The sequence below is a fragment of the Rhincodon typus genome, chromosome 6 (assembly GCF_021869965.1).
Source record: "Rhincodon typus isolate 14 chromosome 6, sRhiTyp1.1, whole genome shotgun sequence".
Taxonomy (NCBI): domain Eukaryota; kingdom Metazoa; phylum Chordata; class Chondrichthyes; order Orectolobiformes; family Rhincodontidae; genus Rhincodon; species Rhincodon typus.
In genome coordinates, this window is record NC_063337.1 from 63,342,023 (window position 1) to 63,360,943 (window position 18,921).

At 44.4% G+C, this 18,921-nt stretch overlaps 1 non-coding gene across 1 annotated transcript; it reads left to right on the forward strand.

Moving 5' to 3' along the window:
- Positions 1-9,506: 9,506 nt before the first annotated feature.
- On the forward strand, positions 9,507-9,612 carry LOC125483415. Its single transcript, XR_007262369.1, has one exon. It is a non-coding gene; the product is annotated as a U6 spliceosomal RNA (small nuclear RNA).
- The last annotated feature ends 9,309 nt before the right edge of the window (positions 9,613-18,921 follow it).

An 18,921-nucleotide genomic window follows, 5' to 3' on the forward strand; every position in this document is an offset into this window, starting at 1 on the left:
AGCAGGAAAGCTGACGTTTCGGGCCTAGACCCTTCTTCAGAAATGGGTCCACTTCTCAAGAAGGGTCTAGGCCTGAAATGTCAGCTTTCCTGCTCCTCTGATGCTGCTTGGCCTGCTGTGTTCATCCAGCTCTATACCTTGTTATCTCAGATTCTCCAGCATCTGCAGTTCCTACTACCTCTGTAACATTTAAGAAGTACTGAGATTTGCATTTGCAGTGCCAAGGCATACAAGGCTATGGGCCAAGTGCTGGAAAATGAGATTAGAATAGTTAGGTTGCGTTTTTTGATTGGCGATGATGTGATGGGCTTTTTTTGTGCTGCAGATCTCTATGACTCTAAATGCTTCAGGAGACAAAAGGTGCACAATGACTAACTTAAACTGTTTAATTTGGGTAACATTTTGTGACATCATCTGTAAGTATGAAAACAATTTTTCACTATTAGTAGTAACGAGTCTAATCAGCTTTTATCTCAATTCACTGCCTTTGTGTTGTCAGATTGTTTGTCTAACATTAATGTTGAATGATGTTTTGAAGAAGTCATATTACACTTGAAACATAACTGTTTCTCTCTTCATAAATGCTGTCAAACATGCTGAGTATCTCCAGCATTTTCTTAGTTCATTTCGGATTTCCAGAATCTGCAGTATCTTATTTTTATTTTGGAATAGGAAGTAGTTTTTGATAAATTTGGTGGTGTAACTAGCAGAGTGGTCACTGGAAACAAATGGATGTGGTCTTTAGATTCCCAGATGACATTTTGACAAGATATTATTACACTAGGCAGTGGTCATTGCCTGGCATTTGTGTGGCACGAATGTTACTTGCCACTTGTCAGCCCAACCCTGGATATTGTCAAGATCTTGTTGCATTTGAGCATGGCTCTTTCAGCATCTGAGGAGTTGCAAATGGTGCTGAACATTGTGCAATCATCAGCGAACATCCTAATGTCTGACCTTATGATGGAGGGACAGTCATTGACGAAGCAGTTAACGATGCTTGGACCTAGGACACCATCTTGAGGAACTCCTACAGAGAAGCCCTGCAGCTGAAGTGACTGATCTCCAACAACCACAAATACCTTATATGTCAGGTATGGCATCAACTAGCAGAGAGTTTGCCCCGATACTATTTATTCCAGTCTTGCTAAGGTTCCTTGATGCAATATTTGGCCAAACACTGTCTTGATGTCAAGGGTTGTCACACTCACCTCACGTCTGTAATCCAGTTCTTTTGTCCATGTTTGAACCAAGGCGATAATGAGGTCAGGAGCTGAGTGGTCCTGGCAGAACTGTGCATCAGTGAGCAGGTTGGTGCTAAGTGGTGATACCTGGGCAATTTTCATATTGTTGGGTAAATGCCAGTATTTTAACTGTACTGGAAGAGCTTGGTTAGGGGAGCACCATGTTCAGAAGCACAAGCCTTCAGTACTATTGATGGAATGTTGTCAGGGCCCATAGCCTTTGCCATATCTATTTTAAACGAGTCTGGCAGAGGGAGGGGGCAGTGAATATTGATGAAATGGAGAAGCATCATGCTACAGTACAGCAAAGGAAACAAGTCAGAATGAGTTCAGATATGCTGTACTTGGTTCGCTCGCTGAGCTGGTTCGTTACCCTGCTGGGTAACATCATCAGTGCAGCCTCGGATGAAACACTGTTGTGTTTTCCTGGGGTCCGTTGGAATTGGTTACCTCATTTCTGGTTTTTCTTCGCAGTGGTTTATATACAGGGTCTAATTCTACATGTTTCTCCAGTTTAGTCGAGTTAGATACAAACGTCCCATCAACAACACACATGCACATAGGACAGCAGAACACAATGGCCGCAGAATGGTAAAGGTAATGATTAATGAGACACACAACTGGCTCCACAGATATGACAGGGAAATTAAGCGCCAAAAAACCCTATTCCTAAATGCAACCAACCTAGAGCGGACAACAGACTTAGAAAGAGCCATTAACATCAGTCAACAAATAACAAGAACTAAGAAAAGACAGATCCTACAAGAAAAACTAGCCAAACTAACACACCAACATGACAACCAAAGATCAGACACTTGGGTAAGAAACTTCTCAGACAGGACACAAACAGACACAGAGAAAGCTGTTCTAATATGTGGACTCAACTACAACCACAGAGATACCAACAGGACAGAGTTCCTAGCCACACTAGAGTTCACACTGCAGACCAACGGCGTCAATGAGGAAACACAACAAGCCATATGGCAGACAGTGGTCCCGACACTGAACAGAAGGAACGAACTTGACAGTTTTAATACATCAGAAGAGAAGGCCCTAAAAGGACTTAAAAAAGGCAAAAACATCATAATCCTACCAGCGGATAAATGGTGCATGACAGTAATGCTAAACAAATGGGACTACCTCACTAAAGCACAGATGCTACTAGCAGACACAAATCCATACTGGCAAGTGCAAGTAGTCCCGACACCACAACTGGGTAATAAGATAACCAACACACTAAAGAGACTCAAACAGACTGGACAAATCAACAAAGCCGACTATCTGAAAATGAAACCTGAAGGGACAAACACCCCCCAATTCTACGGCCTCCCAAAAGTACACAAACCGGAAGTACCCCTCAGACCCACAGTCTCCCTCCCAGGCACACCAACACACAGGTTAACCAAGAAGTCACAAAGAAGACTAAAGCACCTTGTCAGCAAATCACCCCACTCAATTCCCTCAAAGACATAAGAATAGACAAGGACGAGACCATGGTGTCCTTTGACGTTACCGGTCTATTCACATCGATTGACATACCCACTGGCAAGAGAAACATTAGCAACACTTCTAAAAGAACGAGACCCAAGTGGCACCATCTCCACAGACAACATGCTGAAGTTATTGGACCTATGCCTCACGATCCACTTTACCTTTTAGGGCCAAATCTATGAACAAATCAACGGGACACCCATGGGGTCACCTATCTCTGGACTAATAGCAGAAGTGGTGATGCAGAGACTTGAAAGCATAGTCCTTCCGCAGATCCAACCTAAACTATGGATCTGATACGTGGACGACACTTTCGTCATCATCAAATGGACTAAACTAGAGGAGACACAGCAACTTATAAACAACATTCTCACCAGCATCAAATTCACCAAGGAAGAAGAAAAATACGAACAGCTCCCATTCCTGGACGTCATGGTAGGCATGGCAGGACCAACAGGGAATTTCTGACAAAGATACACAGAAAGGCCACACTCATGGATCAAGTCCTGAATTTCAACAGTAACCACCCCAATACCCACAAACGGAGTTGCGTAAAATCACTATTTAAATGAGTGACAACATACTGCAGCAACCTGGAACTACGCCAAAACAAACAAGTACTTAAGGTATTTAAGGACAACGGATACTCAAAAAGCTGGGTTCGAGGATGCCAATCACACAAACAACAACAGGAAGATACAGTACGCCCTGACACACTTGTCACGTTACCATACGTCAAGAACATATCCAAACTGACCACAAGACTCCTACCACCATTAGGCATCAGAGTGGCACATAAACCTACATCAACCCTACACCAACTGCTAATTCGAACCAAAGATCCCTTAACCACTATGGACAGAACCAACGTGATATGCAAGATCCTATGCAAAGACTGCGACAAACATTACATTGGACAGACGGGAAGGAAACTGGCCACAAGAATTACATGAACACCAACTAGCAACAAAAAGACATAACCAGTAGTCACTCACCTCCATTCACACGAATAAGGAGAACGATCAGTTCGATTGGGACAACATCAGGATTATAGGACAGGCAAAACAGAGACATGCACGGGAATTTCTAGAGGCTTGGTTCTCCACCAAGAAGGCCACTAATAAACACACAGAATTAGATGCTATATATACACCACTGCAAAGAAAAACTGGAAATGTGGTAACCAATTCCAACGGACCCCAGAGTTTAAATACCAGGTGGGAAAACACAACAGCCCTTCATTGGAGGCTGCACTGATGATGTTACCCAGCAGGATAATGAAATGTTTACGAACTAACGAACCAGCTCAGCGAGCGAACCAACCACAGATTCCTCAACCTGAGCTACAAATCTACTCAAGAACCTTAGTGTTTAGATATGTTAAGCCAAGAATCATACAATACTTACAGTGTGGAAGCAGGCCATTCAGCCCATCAAGTCCACCCAACCTACCGGATCCCAGTAACCCTGAATTTTCCATGGCTAATTCACCTAATCTGCACAACCCTGGACAGTATGGGGCAATTTAACATTGCCAATCCACCTAACCTGCAAATCTTTGTGATTGTGGGAGGAAACTGGCACACCTGAAGGAAAACCTTGCAGATACATGGAGAATGTGCACAGTCCACACAGATAGTCACCCTAGGCTGGAATTGAACCTGGGTCCCTGGTGTTGTGAGGCAGCAGTGCTAACCACTGAGCAACTGTGCCACCCTGGCAAGATAGTCTTTAATGCTAGGAGTATAGTAGGTAAGACTGAGGAGGTAAAGGTGTAGATTGACAATGGAAGTGTGATATTCTTGACATCGCAAAAACATGGTTGAGGGAACGGCAGGACTGGCAACACAGTATTCCAGCATATAAGATCTTTAGGCAAAGATGGCACCTAAAGGGTGGGTACAGGAGAGTTTAAAAAGGGTGGAGTAGCATTATTAATTAAGGAGTCAATTACTGTAAGAAGGAAAGAGGATATCTTTTGAAGGGTCTTCATACAAGGCTGTGTGGGTAGAACTTAAGAATGTTAAGAGGGCAGTCACATTACTGGGAGTGTATTATGGGCCGCCAAAGAGTCAGCAGGATGCAGAGGAGCAAATATGTGGACAAAGAAAACAGAGATGCGTAAGAATAATGATCAGGTAATTATGCTAGGGGTCTTTAACGTTCCCAACATAAATTGGGAAAAGTCATAGTGTTAAGTGTTTAGAGAAGGCAAAATTCTTTAAATGTATCCAAGGAAGTTTTTTTGTATCAATATGTAAAAGGTCCAATAAGGAATGGTGCAGTGCTGGATCTGGTTCTGGGGAACGAAGTCAGATAAGTGTTCAAACTGGAGGAAAGTTTTAACAATAGTGACCACAACAACATTTGTTATGGACAGGGAGAAAACTGGCCTGCAAAAGGCGGCTTTGGATTGGGGGACGGCAGATTTTATTAAAATAAATCAGGATTTGGCCAAAGTTGACTGGAAACAGCTCCTTGTAATTAAGTCTATAGTGGACCAGTGGGTGGGTGGGGTGTGCTGGGGAAAGCACAGGTCCAACATGTACTCTTTAGGGGAAAATATAGTAGCAATAAGTTCAAGGAACCCTCAATTCAAGACTAGATGAGGAAGAAGAGAAAGGCTTTTAGCAAGTCCAGTGACAGCAATTCAGCTGCGGTCCTAGACGAATATAAGAAGTGCAAGAAAACAATTAGAAGATCAAAAAGGGGTCACGAAAAGGCACTTGGAAAACAGGATTAGGGAGAATCCTAAGATACTTTATAAATACATTAAAGGAATGATCAGGAAAAGAGTACGGCCAATAAGGGACTGGGAGACCATCTGTATGTGAAGCCATGGGATATTGGAAGGGTGTTAAGTGAATACTTCTGTTTGGTCTTCACTCTGGAAAAAGAGAATGTAAATACAGAATTCAGGAAAAGGGACTGAGGAACTTGCACAGTTTGACAAAGGAAATGAGGAAGTATTGGAGGCTCCAACCGGCTTTAAAACAGACAAATATCCTGGCCCAGATGAATTGCATCACAGGCTCCTGTGGGAAGTGAGGCATAAAATAACAGGGGCTCTGACATAAATTTTTAATTCATCTCTGGCCACAGGGGAAGTGCCAGAGGACTGGAGGATGGCTAATGTGGTTCCATTTTCCACTGGTAGAGATGAACTAGGAAATTACAGACAGGTGTATCTCATGTCAATGGTAGGGAGACTTGGAGAAAATTCTGAAGGAGAGAATTAATGTCCACTTGGAAAAGCATGGGTTAATTAAGGATAGGCAACATGGCTTTGTCAGGAGGTCATGCCTAACAAATTTGTTAGAATTTTTTGAAAATGTGAGCAAGTGTCTGGATGAGGAAAATTCAGTTTATGTAGTTTATGTGGATTTTAGCAAAGCTTTTGAAAAAGTTCCACACAGGAGACTGGCTCAGAAAGTTAAAGCAAACGGAATTCAGGGAATCTTAGCAAGACGGATCAGAAACTGGCTTATCAATAGGGCACAAAGGGTAGTGTTAGAAGGCTGTTGGAGTGACTGGAGGTATCCAGCAATATACTGGGACCCTTATTGTTTGTTATATACGTAAATGATATAGATGAAAAAGTCATGGGGAGGTGGGATGATAAGCAAGTTTGCAGATGACACCACAAATCGGTAGGGTGTTTAATAGTGAAGAAGATTGTTGAGAGTTACTGGAATATATAGATGGATTGGTCAGATGGGCAGACGAGTGGCAGATGGTATTTAACTCTGATAAGTGCAAAGTCATGCACTTTGGAGGAAGAAACAAGATGAGGGAGTATTTAATAAATGTCAGGACACTGGGTAGCTCAGAGGAACAGAGCGATCTTGGAGTAATTATTCACAGATCCAAGATGTCCACAGAGCACATAAGATAGTTAAGAATGGATGTTGGACATTTGCTTTCGTCAGTCCTGGCATAGAGGTAATGTTGGAGTTGTATAGAGCATTGGTTAGGCCACAGCTGGAATACTGTACGCAGCTCTGGTCGCTCCACTACAAGAAGGATGTGATGGCATAGGGGGAGTACAGAGCAAGTTTACCAGGATGTTGCCTGGGATGCAGCAATTAAGCTATAAGGGTAGGTAGGCTCAGAAGACTGAGGGGGAACATGCTTGAGGTGTATAAAATTATGAGGGGTATGGAGAGGGTGAATAGGGAGCACCTATTGTTGGTTGAGGGGTCAATCCTGAGGGGGCATAGTTTTAAGTGCAGGGACAGGAGATTCAGAGGGGATTTTAGAAAAATACATTTTTCATTAAAAGGTGAATGCATGCCTGGGAGTGGAGACCAGAAACCTTACAACCTTTAAAAATTATTTGGATGTGCACTTGAAATATCATAATATTTAAGGACTCAAGGGCAGGAAATTGGGATTAGTGTGCTTTTGTGGTAGTTACTGCCAGTGCAGACTCAATGAATCAGAAGACCTTTTTTGCCTTTTCTCTGCCTATGAATCTATCCAGTGTCTCCAACTGTTTCTTGATATCATGTAGAGTGATTTGAATTGGCTGAACTCTGGTATCCATGATGCTGGGAACCACTGGAGAAGGCCAAGGTGGATTATAGAAGTCTGTCCCATTTAGCACAGTTATAGCACCACACATCAGGATTGATGGTATTCTCAATGTGAAGGCAGGAATTTGTCTCCACAAGGACTGTGCGATGGTCACTCCTACTGATACTGTCATGGACAAATGCATCTGCAGCCAGCAGCTTGGTAAGGATAAGGTCAAGTATGTTTTTCTCTCTTGTTGGTTCCCTCACCACCTGCCGCAGATTCAGTCCAGCAGTTACGTCCTTTTGGGACCCAACCAGGTCAATTGTGTAGCACGCTGCCAAGCCACTCTTGGTGGTAGACATTGAGATCCCCCACCAAGAGTACATTTTGCACCCTTGCCACCCTCAGTGCTTCCTCCAAGTATTGTTCAATATGGAGGATACTGATTCATCAGCTGAGGGAAGATGCTTCATGGTAATCAGCAGAAGGTTTCTGTTCCTATGTTTAACCTGAAGCCACGAGTCTTCATGGCATTCAGACTCAATGTTGAGGACTCACAGGGCAACTCCTTCCTGATTATATGCCACTGTGCCACCCTCTCTGCTGGGTCTGTCCAGCCAGTGGGACAGGACATGTCCAGGGCTGGTGATGGTATAGGACATAGTCATATTCATGGAATCATACCTGACAAAATGTCAGACTGTTGCTTGACTAGTCTGTGAGAAAATTCTTTCAATTTTGGCATTAGACCTCAGTAGTAAGGAGGACTTTGCAGGGTCCTTTGCAAGGTCTGTTTCTGCCACTGTCTTTTCCAGTGCCCAGATTAATGCCAAATGGTCCCTCCAGTTTCATTTCTTTGTTGAGATTTTATAGCGATTCATACAACTTAGTGGCTTGCTAGGTCATTTCAGAGGGCAGTTGAGAGTCCACCATATTGCTATGGATCTCGAGTCATATGTAGGCCAGACCAAATGAAGTCAGCAGATTTCCTTCCTCGAAAGACGTTAGTGAGGTGAGCCAGGTAGGTTTTGCTAACAGTCGACAATAGTTTCATGGTCATCAGTAAATTCTTAATTCCAGATTTTTTTTGAGAAAAATGAATATTTTAATTTGAATTGAAAGCTTTAAAATAAGAACACTAACTTTTTGTGATTAGAAGTTATTACTGCCCCACAGTACTGTTGGTACTGAAACCATTTTCACTAATATAGTTACTATACTAATTTTTTTTTGAATCTATTTACACATTGATCACTGTGTTTTACTAACTCTATCCTGCTCATTGCAGTATTAAACTGCACATGAAGTGTTCCAAGAAAATTTAAAAAATGCAAGCTATAGAGATGACATAGTCATTCAATTTCTGGCATCGTTATAGAGAAAGCTAGTTGGGTGAATTAAAGGAACAGTCACAAGCAGGCTTCAACTTTCTCAACTGTAATATTTCTGGATCAATACATTTTGATCTTAATAAATAATCTAACTTCTCTGGTAGTTTAACAAAGATTACTCAATGAAAATCCACACGTACTCCCCTCACGAAGGGCCTTCCAGCTTTAAATGAAGTGCTTCAATTGCAGCTATAGCAAGAAGCATGTCAATCAGAGCTCTGAACAGCATACATACAGTTGTTAAGCTTCTCTTTTACTAAAGAGAAGTAAAGGTGTACAAGATGATCAGAGGTATATCTAGAGTAGACAGCCAGAGACCTTTTCCTATGTTGGAGGTAGCTATTACGAGGGGGCATAGTATTAAAGTGAGTGGAGGTAGATATAGGGGAGACATCAGAGGTAGGTTCTTTACTCAGAGAGTGGTCAGGGCGTGGAATGCATTGCCAGAGAGGGTAGTGGAGTCGGCCTCATTAGGGGCATTTAAGCAGCTATTAGATAGGCATATGGATGATAGTATAAGGTAGGGTGGAGGTTAGATAGACCTTAGGATTAGGGTAAAAGTTTGGCACAACATCGTGGGCCGAAGGGCCTGTACTGTACTGTACTGTTCTATGTTCTATGTTCTAAATTGAATCTTTTACTAATAGATAACTCTACATACTGTCATGGGTATTTTGTACCAGGTGTCATCACTTTTAGCCAAAAGTGGAACGATTGGTATAGTTAGAAAGTCTGTCAATTAATGAATGAATTATGGAAAATAAGTTGATACCTTATCTATAACAGCCAGTTCACATTTTATTTAAGGGCATTATCACAAACTTTCTTATTATCCTGTAACTGTACTCTGCAGTACATTTAAGTTTCGCTTCGGCAGCACATATTCTAAAATTGGAACAATACAGAGAAGATTAGCATGGCCCCTGCACAAGAATGACACGCAAATTCATGAAGCGTTCCTTTTTTTGCAGGGAGGCAATGGCCTAATGGTATTATTGCTGGACTGTTAATCCAGAGACCCAGATAACGTTCTGGGGACCTGGGTTCGAATCCCACCACGGCAGATGGTGGAATTTGAATTCAATAAATATCTGGAATTAAGAATCATTTGTTTGGGGCAACACAGTGGCTTAGTGGTTAGCACTACTGCCTCACAGCACCAGGGACCCGGGTTCAATTCCACCCTCAGGTGACTGTCTATGTGGAGTTTGCTCATTCTCCCTGTGTCTGCGTGGGTTCCCTCCCAAAGTCCAAAGATGTGTAGGCTCGGTGGATTGGTCAAAATAAATTGCCCATAGTGTTCAGGGATGTGCAGATTAGGTGGGTTGTAGGGAGATGGGTCTGGGTGAGATGCTGAGGGTCAATGTGGACGTGTTGGGCTGAAGGGCCTTTTTCCACACTGTAGGGATTCTATGATGATTATAGATACATGAGAATTAACATCCAAGAATTTCTGTGGTCATATAGCATTGAAACAGACCCTTCAGCTGACCAACAAATACTAACTACTCTAATCCCATTTATCTGCATTTGGGTCATGGCCTACCATGCCTTGCCATTTTAAGTGTTAGGAGAGTACCTGCCTCCACCATTCTCTCAGGCAGCACCTCCATATTTGTACCACTATGTGGGTGAAAAATGTTCTTTCAGATCCCTTCTACACCACTTGCTCCTCACCTTAAACTTATGCTCTCTGGTCTTAGGCACGTCTGCCTTGGGAAAAAGATTCTTACAATCTATTTTTGTCTATGCCTCTTATAATGTTATTAGGATTAAATTTCATCTGCCATTGTTTTGCCCATTTTACCAGCTGATCAATATCAGACTGTAAACTGAGACCATCCTCCTTGCTATCAACAACACCAACTTTTGTGTCATCTGAAAATTTACTCATTATACCTTCTACATTCACACCCAGATTGTTAATGTTCATAACAAACAGCTAGGGCCCCACCATTGAGCCCTATGTTACACTGCTGGTCGCATGCCACCAATCTAAAAACATCCCTGCACAATCACCCTTTTACCTCCTATTTGCCAACTGATTTTGGATCCAGTTTGCCAACTTGCCCTGGATCCCATGGGCACTTACTTTTTAGACCAGACTTCCATGAGCCTTACTGAAGTCGATGTAAACCACATCAATTGCACTACTCACATGCACAAATGCACCACATCAATTTCCCTACCATTGATATCAAACTAACTCCTCCGTAATTATCTGGCCTATCCCTGCTGTCCTTGTTGAACAAAGCTATCCACATCAGCTATCCTCCAGTCATCTGGCACTACACCAGCACCCCAAAAATCTCCTCCCTTGCCTCCCATAGCAGCCTGAAATATAGAAAACAGATGAGAAGTATTCATTTAAGATTCCACACACGTTCACTGGCTCCATCAAGATATTGCCCCTTTGGTCCCTAATAGGTTCCACTCTTTCCTCCCAGGTAATCCTCTTAGTCTTAATATACTTATGCAAAGCCTTGGGGTTTTCTGTGATCCCATTTGCCAAAGATATTTTGTGGCCCGACTTTGCCATCCTATTTCTTTTTTAAGCAAGACTCTCATACTTTTGAAGTGGTTCTCCTGTTTTTCATATATTGTACCTTTTGTATACTTCCTTAATTTTATTTATTAATGGTCGATACCCCTTGATATCTAGGATTCCCTGGACTCGCTGTCCTTACCCTTCACTCTTAGAGGAACACACTGGCCCTGAATTCTCACTATGCTACTACACTTTTAAAAAACTGCCACTTTCCAAATACAGACTTACATGCAAATAGCTGCTTCCAGTCTATGTTTACCAGATCCTGTCCAATGATACTGGAATTGGCCTTCCCCAATTTAGATAATTAACTTCTACATCTACCTTATCCCTTTCCATAAGGATTTTGAAACTTGAAGAATTATGGTTGCTATCCCTAAAATGTTCACCCACTGAAACTTCAACCACTTGACTGGCTTCATTCCCTTGGTTTAGGTTTAGCACTGTTCCATTTTCAGCAGCATTAAGGCTTTAAGTAGCTTTCCGGTCCTCTTTTACCCTGTTTCCTCTGCCTAGCAGACTGCCCTTGCATTTCTTCTATATCCGATTGGATCTTGCCCCCGACTGTACATTTACTCTGTGTCCCAATTCCCTGCCAATTAGTTTAAAACCTCCCTGCAGCATAAGCATACACCCCAGCAAGGGTGCAACCCATCCAATTGAGGACATCAGAGAGACTTTGCTGAGGAGCATTCTGGGAGAGATCAGCTCAGTCACCGTGACTGATCCTCAGAGTGAGGAAGAACCCAGTGTCAAGGAATGGTAAGCCCCAAACACACAGCCTGTCTCAGTGATGCAGAGGAAGTTTGTTGTATGCTAGAGGATATTTTGTCTGTTTGTAAAGATTGCATTTTAATTTAAGTAACCACTGCTAGTTGGTAGAAGGGCGGGCTTAGGTGAATACTTCAGTGAGCAAGATGAGCAAGGTAAGATTATTTTATCTTTCTTAGTGTAAACGGAGCAGAGATGGCAGTTAAGGCAGTGGTGTGCTTCTCCTGCCAGATGTGGGAGAGGGAACAGTCAAGCGTGACTGGCTGCAGCTCCTCACAGACTGCGTTGTTCAGTTGGAGCGACAGTTGGACGCACTGAGCATACAGAGGCAGAGAATGTGATAGACACTAGTTACAGGGTTGTAGTCACAACCACAGGTTCAGTCAGATAGATGGGTGACTGCCAGGAAAGGCAGGCAGGTAGTGCAGGAGTCTCCTGTAGATATTCCCCTTTCTAACAGGTATATGTATCATAGAATCCCTAGTGTGGAAACAGCCCTTTAGCCCAACAAGTCCATACCGACCCTCAGAGTATCCCACCCAGACCCATCCCCCTATAACCCCCTAATCTACTCATCCCTGAACACTATGGGCAATTTAGCATGGCCAATCCACCTAGCCTGCACATCTTGGACTGTGGGAAGAAACCAGAGCACCCAGAGGAAACCCATACAGATACAGGGAGAATGTGCAAATTCCATACAATCACCCATGAGGCACTGTGAGGCAGCAGTGCTAACCACTGAGCCACCATGCCGCCCCATTTGAGGGGATGGGGGCAGGGGGTAGTTCTCAGGGGAGTATGACAGCAGCAGCCAGTCCTGTGGCACCACAACTGGCTCTGCTATAGAGCAAGGTCGGGTAAGATCCAAGCGAACGGTTATGGTAGGAGACTCGCTAGTTAGGGGCACAGACAGGTATTTCTGCGGCCATGTTCGAGACTCCAGGATAGTGTGTTGCCTCCTTGGTGCCAGGGTCGAGGATGTTTCTGAGAGGTTGCACAAAATTCTTGAGGAGGAGGGTGAGCACATTAGTACCGATGACATGGGTAGAAAGAAGGATGAGGTCCAATGGAGTGAGTACAGGAAAGAGGCTGAAAAGCAGGACCTTGAGGGTAGTAATCTCTGGATTACAATCAATACCATGTGCTAGTGAAGTAAGGAATAGAAAGATAGGAGAGATGAATGCATGGCTAAAGAGCTGGTGCAGAGGCCAGGATTTCAGGTTCTTGGATCATTGGGACCTCTTTGAGGGGAGTGGGGGGGGGGGGCGACTGTACAAGTGGGACAGGTTGCACCTACACTGGAGGGGAACCAATATCCTCGCAGGAAGGTCTGCTAGTGTTACTCAGGTGGGTTTAGACTAGAGTGATAGGGGCTGGGATCCAGAGCAGCAGGTCAGCAAGTAGAGGGATTGAGGGGAAGGTACATGTTAGGACCAGTAAATCAGAAAGGAAGGACAGGCAGAGACAGGTGAATGAACACGATGGTACTAATGAGTTGAAGTAAACAGATTTCAGCCCAAAGAGTATTATAGGTATGGCAGATAAGTTTAGATTCTGGATCAGGACATGGGACTACGATGTCATGGCCATTAGAGAGACTCGGTTGAGAGGGGGACAGGACTCAATGTTCTACAGTTTCATTGTTTATATGAGATAGAAAGGAAGGTAAAAGAAGCGACGGAGTTGCATTACTGATAAAGGTGAATGTTTCATCTGCACTCAGAGGAAATACTGGAGGGTTCATCACTAAGGCAATATAGGTCGAGCTCAAAAACAAGATGGGTGCAATCACTCTGATAGGATTATACTATAAGCCCCCCAACGAACACTGGGACATTAACAAACAAATATGTTGGCATTTTATGGAAAGTTGCAATAAAAACAAAGATACCTCAGTGGGTGACTAACTTCTCCAACATTGACTGGGACTCCCTTAGAGCAAGAGGCTTAGATGGGGCAGAATTAAAGTCCATCCAAGAGGGTTTCTTGAAACAGTACATAAATAGTCCAACTGCAGGGGTGGGGGAGCATACTGGACCTTGTACTCACTAATGAGCCAGGCTAGGTGACTGACCTTTGAGTGGGAGAGCATTTTGGAAACAGTGATCATAATTCCTTAAGTTTTAAGATAGCTAAGATAAGTTAGGACCTTGCCGCAAGGTACTAAACTGGGGGAGACCAAATTACGTAAGTGTTAGGCAGGAGATAGGGAGTTTTAATGGGGAGGAGCTATTATCAGGCAAGTCCACATTTGACATGTTGGAATTGTTTAAAGACCTGTTGATGAGAGTTCAGGACCGGCATGTTCCAGTAAGGAGGAAGGACAAGGGTGGCAAGGTACAGGACCCTTGGATAACGAAGGTGGTTGTGAATTTAGTCAAAAGGGAAAAAGAAGCATATGTAAGGTTTAGGAAGCTAAAATCAGACGGGACCCATGGGAATATAAAGAAAGCAGGAGGGAATCAAACAGGGAATTAGGAGTGCAAGAAGGGGCCATGAAATGACCTTGGCAAGTAGGGTTAAAGAGACTCCCAAGGCATTCTATACATACATTGAAAACAACAGGATAACTAGCGACAAAGTAGGTGCAATGCAAGAATAAAGGAGGGAACTTGTGCTTGGAGGTAGAGGATGTACGTGAGATCCTAAGCGAGTACTTTGCAACAGTATTCACCCAGGAGAAGGATATGGAGGATAGTGAGATTTGTGTGGAGCATGCTAATATTCTATGGCCTTTTACGATAAAGAAAGAAGTTGTATCTGGTCTCTTGAAGGGCACTATGGTAGATAAGTCCCCAGGGCCTGATGGTATCTACTCCAGGTTATTGACAGAGGCAGGAGCAGAGATTGATGGGGCCTTGACCAAGATCTTTGTATCCTTGTTAGCCACTGGAGAGGTCCTGGAGGACTGGTGAGTAGCTAACATTATTCCTCTATTTAAGAAGGGAAATAGGGAAATCCAGGAAACTATAGACCAGTGAGTCTCACGTTGGTGGTTGGGAAGCTATTGGAGAGAATTCTTAGGGATAGGATTTACATACTTTTGGAAAAGCATGGCCTAATTAGGGACAGTCAGCATGGCTTTGTGCAAGGCAGGTCATGTCTTACTAACTTGATTGAACTTTTTGAGAAGGTGACAAAAGCGATTGATGAGGGCAGAGCAGTGGATGTTGTCTGCATGGATTTTAGTAAGGCATTCAACAAGGTCCCTCATGGTTGGTTCACAATGAAAATATAGATTGATGAGTAGTAAGTTCGCAGATGAACAAAGATCGGCAGGTTTGTGGAAAGTGAAGAAGGTTGTCAAAGGATATTGTGAGATCAGTTGCAGATATGGGCAGAGAAATGGCAGATGGAGTTTAATCCAGGCAACTGTGAGGTGCTGCACTGGAGATCAAGTGTTAAGGAAAAGTATAGAGTTAATGGCAGGACCCTGAACAGCATTGATGTACAGAGGAATCTTGGGGCTCAAGTCCATAGCTCCCCAAAAGTGGCCACGTGAGTGGTAGGGTGGTAAAGAAGGTGTATGGTATGCTTGTCTTTATTTGTCTGGAAATCGGGTACAAGAGTCAGGATGTCATGTTGCAGCTTTATAAGACTTTGGTTAGGCCACACTTAGAATACTGCACACAATTCTGGTTGCCACATTAAAGGAAGAACGTGAAGGCTTTGGAGAGAGTGCAGAAGTTGTTTACCAGGATGCTGCCTGGATTAGATGGAATGAACTATCAAGAGAGACTAGAAGGACTCGGGTTGTTTTCTCTGAAGCTGTGGAAGCTGAGGGGAGACTTGATAGAAGTTTGTAACATTATGAGTTGCATGGATAGGGTTGACAGTCAGAATCTTTTCCCGCCCCCCAAGAGTTGAAAAGTCTAAAACTAAGGGGCATACCTTAAAGTTTAAAGTTCAAAGAAGATGTGAAGGGCTAGTGTTTTTTTTTCTTTTTTACACAGAGTGTGGCAGGAGTGTGGAACACACTGCCAGGGATGGTGGTGAAAGTAGATACGATTAGGGCATTTAAGAGACCTTTAGATGAACAAGGAATGGAGGGAATAGGACTAAGGGATTAGTTTAATTCAGTGTCATGTTCGGCACAACATCATGGGCCAAAGGGCACATTCCTGTGCTGTACAGTTCTATATTCTATCCAGCCTATTTAGGTTGCACCTAACCCAGAAGCTGCCCCAATAATCCAAAAACCTGAAGCATTCCTTCCTATACTTTTCCTTTAGCCAAGTGTTCATCTGACTTATCTTGCTATTCCTATACTCAGTTGCACATGGAACTGGAAGTAATCCAGAAATAGCAACCTTAGTAGTCTAGGAGATTGCAAGAACTGCAAATGCTGGAAGTCAGAGATGATACGGCATGGAGCTAGAGGAACACAGCAGGTCGGGCAGCAGAGGAGCAGGAAAGTCAATGTTTAAGGTCTGGACCTTTTATTTGGACTGGGGAGTGGGAAGGGAGCTCAGAAAGGAATTGAGGGAGGGGTGTGGGGCTAGGGGAAGGTAGGGGTAATGGTGATAAGTGGATGTGGGTAGGGGATTGTGGAGATTGGTCAATGGGAAGGGTGGGGCGGATAGGGGAGAAGGAAGATGGTCAGGTTGTGTCAGTTCAAGGAGGCGGGGATGAGAGGGAGGGCTGGACATGGATGAAGCTGGCAGGTGGGTGGCAAGATTTTGAAGCTGGTGAATTCTATTTTGATGCCATTGGGCTGTCAGCTCCTGAGGCGGAATATAAGGTGTTGTTCTTCCAGTTCACGTGTGGCCTCATTGTGATATTGAAGGAGGCCCAGGATGGACACGTCACCAACGGAGTGGGAGGGGGAGTTGAAATGGCTAGCAAGCAGAAGGTGGTGTTAATTGGAGCATACAGAGCATCGATTGGTCTCTGCAATGTACAGGAGACCACTTTGGGAGCAACAGATGCAATAGACCAGGTTAGAAGACATACAGGTGAATCCCTGTCGAATTTGAAATGATTGTTTGGGACCTTAGTTGGAGGCGAGAGGGAAGGTATAGGGGTAAATGTAGCATTTCCTGCAGTTTCAGGGAAAGGTGCCATGTGTGGAGCAGACGAGGGAGTTGCAGAATGAGCAGTCCCCACAGAAAAGAGATAGGGGTGGGGAAGGAATATCTCTTTTGTGGTGGGGTCTGATTGCAGGTGGCGAACATGACAGAGGACGAAGTGTTGGATTTGGAGGTTGGTGGTGTGGTATGTGAGGGACTGGGGGACGCTATCCTTATTGTTGTTGGGGTGAGAGGTTTGAGGATAGAAGTGCAGGAAATGCACGACATGGCGGTTGAGGACATTACGAATCACAGGAGAGGGGAAGTTACGGTCCTTGAAGTAAGAGGACATCTGTGATGTCCGGGAGTGAAACACTTCAGCCCGGGCGCAGAGGCGGCGGAGGTGGAGGAATTGGGTGTATGGGATTGCATTTTTGCAAGAGGGTGGGTGAGGAGGTGTAGTCAAGGTAGCTATGGGAGTCAGTGGGTTTGAAATAGATGTCAGCACTGAGTCAGTTGCCAGAGATGGAGACGGAGAGGTCCAGGAAGGGGAGGGAGATGTCAGAGATGGTCCAGGTGAATTTGAGGTCGGGGTGAAAGGTGTTGGTGAAGTGGATAAACTGTTCAAGCTCCTCACGGGAGCACGAGGCAGCACCGATACAGTCATCAATGTAGCAGGGCGAGATGTGAGGGATTGTGCCAGTGTAACTACGGAAGAGAGACTGTTCCACATATCGTTTGAAGACGCAGGCATAGCTCGGACCCATGCGGGTGCCCTTTAGCTTGTAGGATGCAGGAGGAGTTAAAGTTGTTGAGGGTTAGGAGAAGTTCTGGCAAGCGGATGAGAGGGTCAGTGAGGGGGGACTGGTTGGTTCTGCAGGACAGGAAGAAACAGAGGCCTTTTAGGCCCTCCTCATGGGGGATATGGGTGTAGAGAGACTGAATGTCCATGGTTAAGATGAGGGGTTGGGGGCTAGGGACTTGAAAGTCTTGGAGAAAGTGGAGGGTATGGGGAACATAGGTGGGGAATTCCTGGTCCGGGGCGAAGAAAGAGTCAAGCTAAGTGGAGATGTGTTCAGTGGGGCAGGAGCAGGCAGAGATATTGGGTCGATTGGGGCAGTCAGGTTTGTGGATTTTGGGTGGGAGATAGAAATGGGCAGTGCAGGGTTGGGGAACAATCAGGTCAGAGGCTGTGGACAGGCGGTCTCCTGCCGTGATGAGGTTTTTGATGGTCTAAGAGATGATTCGGTGATCAAGGTTGGGGTCATAATTGAGGGGACGGTTGGAGGTGGTGTCAGAGAGTTGGCGTCTGGCCTCAGCAAAGTAGAGGTCAATATGCCATACTACCACCGCACCCGCCTCGATGTCAAATTCTTTTTCCGCTACATCTGCCTCCGCACCAATCTCTTCAAATGGAAGTACAACACACTTGTAACACCCTTCGTGGATAAACACCCTTCCGAGGAAGGGTCACTGGACCCGAAACGTTAATTCTGATTTTTTTTCTTCACAGATATTTCCAGACCTGCTGAGCTTTTCCAGCAACTTCTGTTTTTGTTCCTCATCCTCCTGGACACCACCCCATGGCCTCCTATCCTCCCTCAATCTCTTCAACTGCTGTTGTGACAGTGATCGCCTTCATCTCTCCATCCTGCTCACCTCTCCCCATTGGAATGCGCAGCCTTCCGCTCCAAACTGAATCTTGCTATTAAACCCGCTGATAAAGGGGACACGGTGACAGAATGGCATGGTGACAGAATGGTATGCTGACCTCTGCATCGCTGAGGCCAGACGCTAACTCTCCAACACCGTCTCCCACCGTCTGCTCGATTATGACCCCACTGCTGATTACCAAACCATCACCTACCAGATGATTAATAACCTCATCATCTCAGGAGACCTCCCTTCCACAGCCTCCAACCTGATCGTTCCCCAAATCCACACTG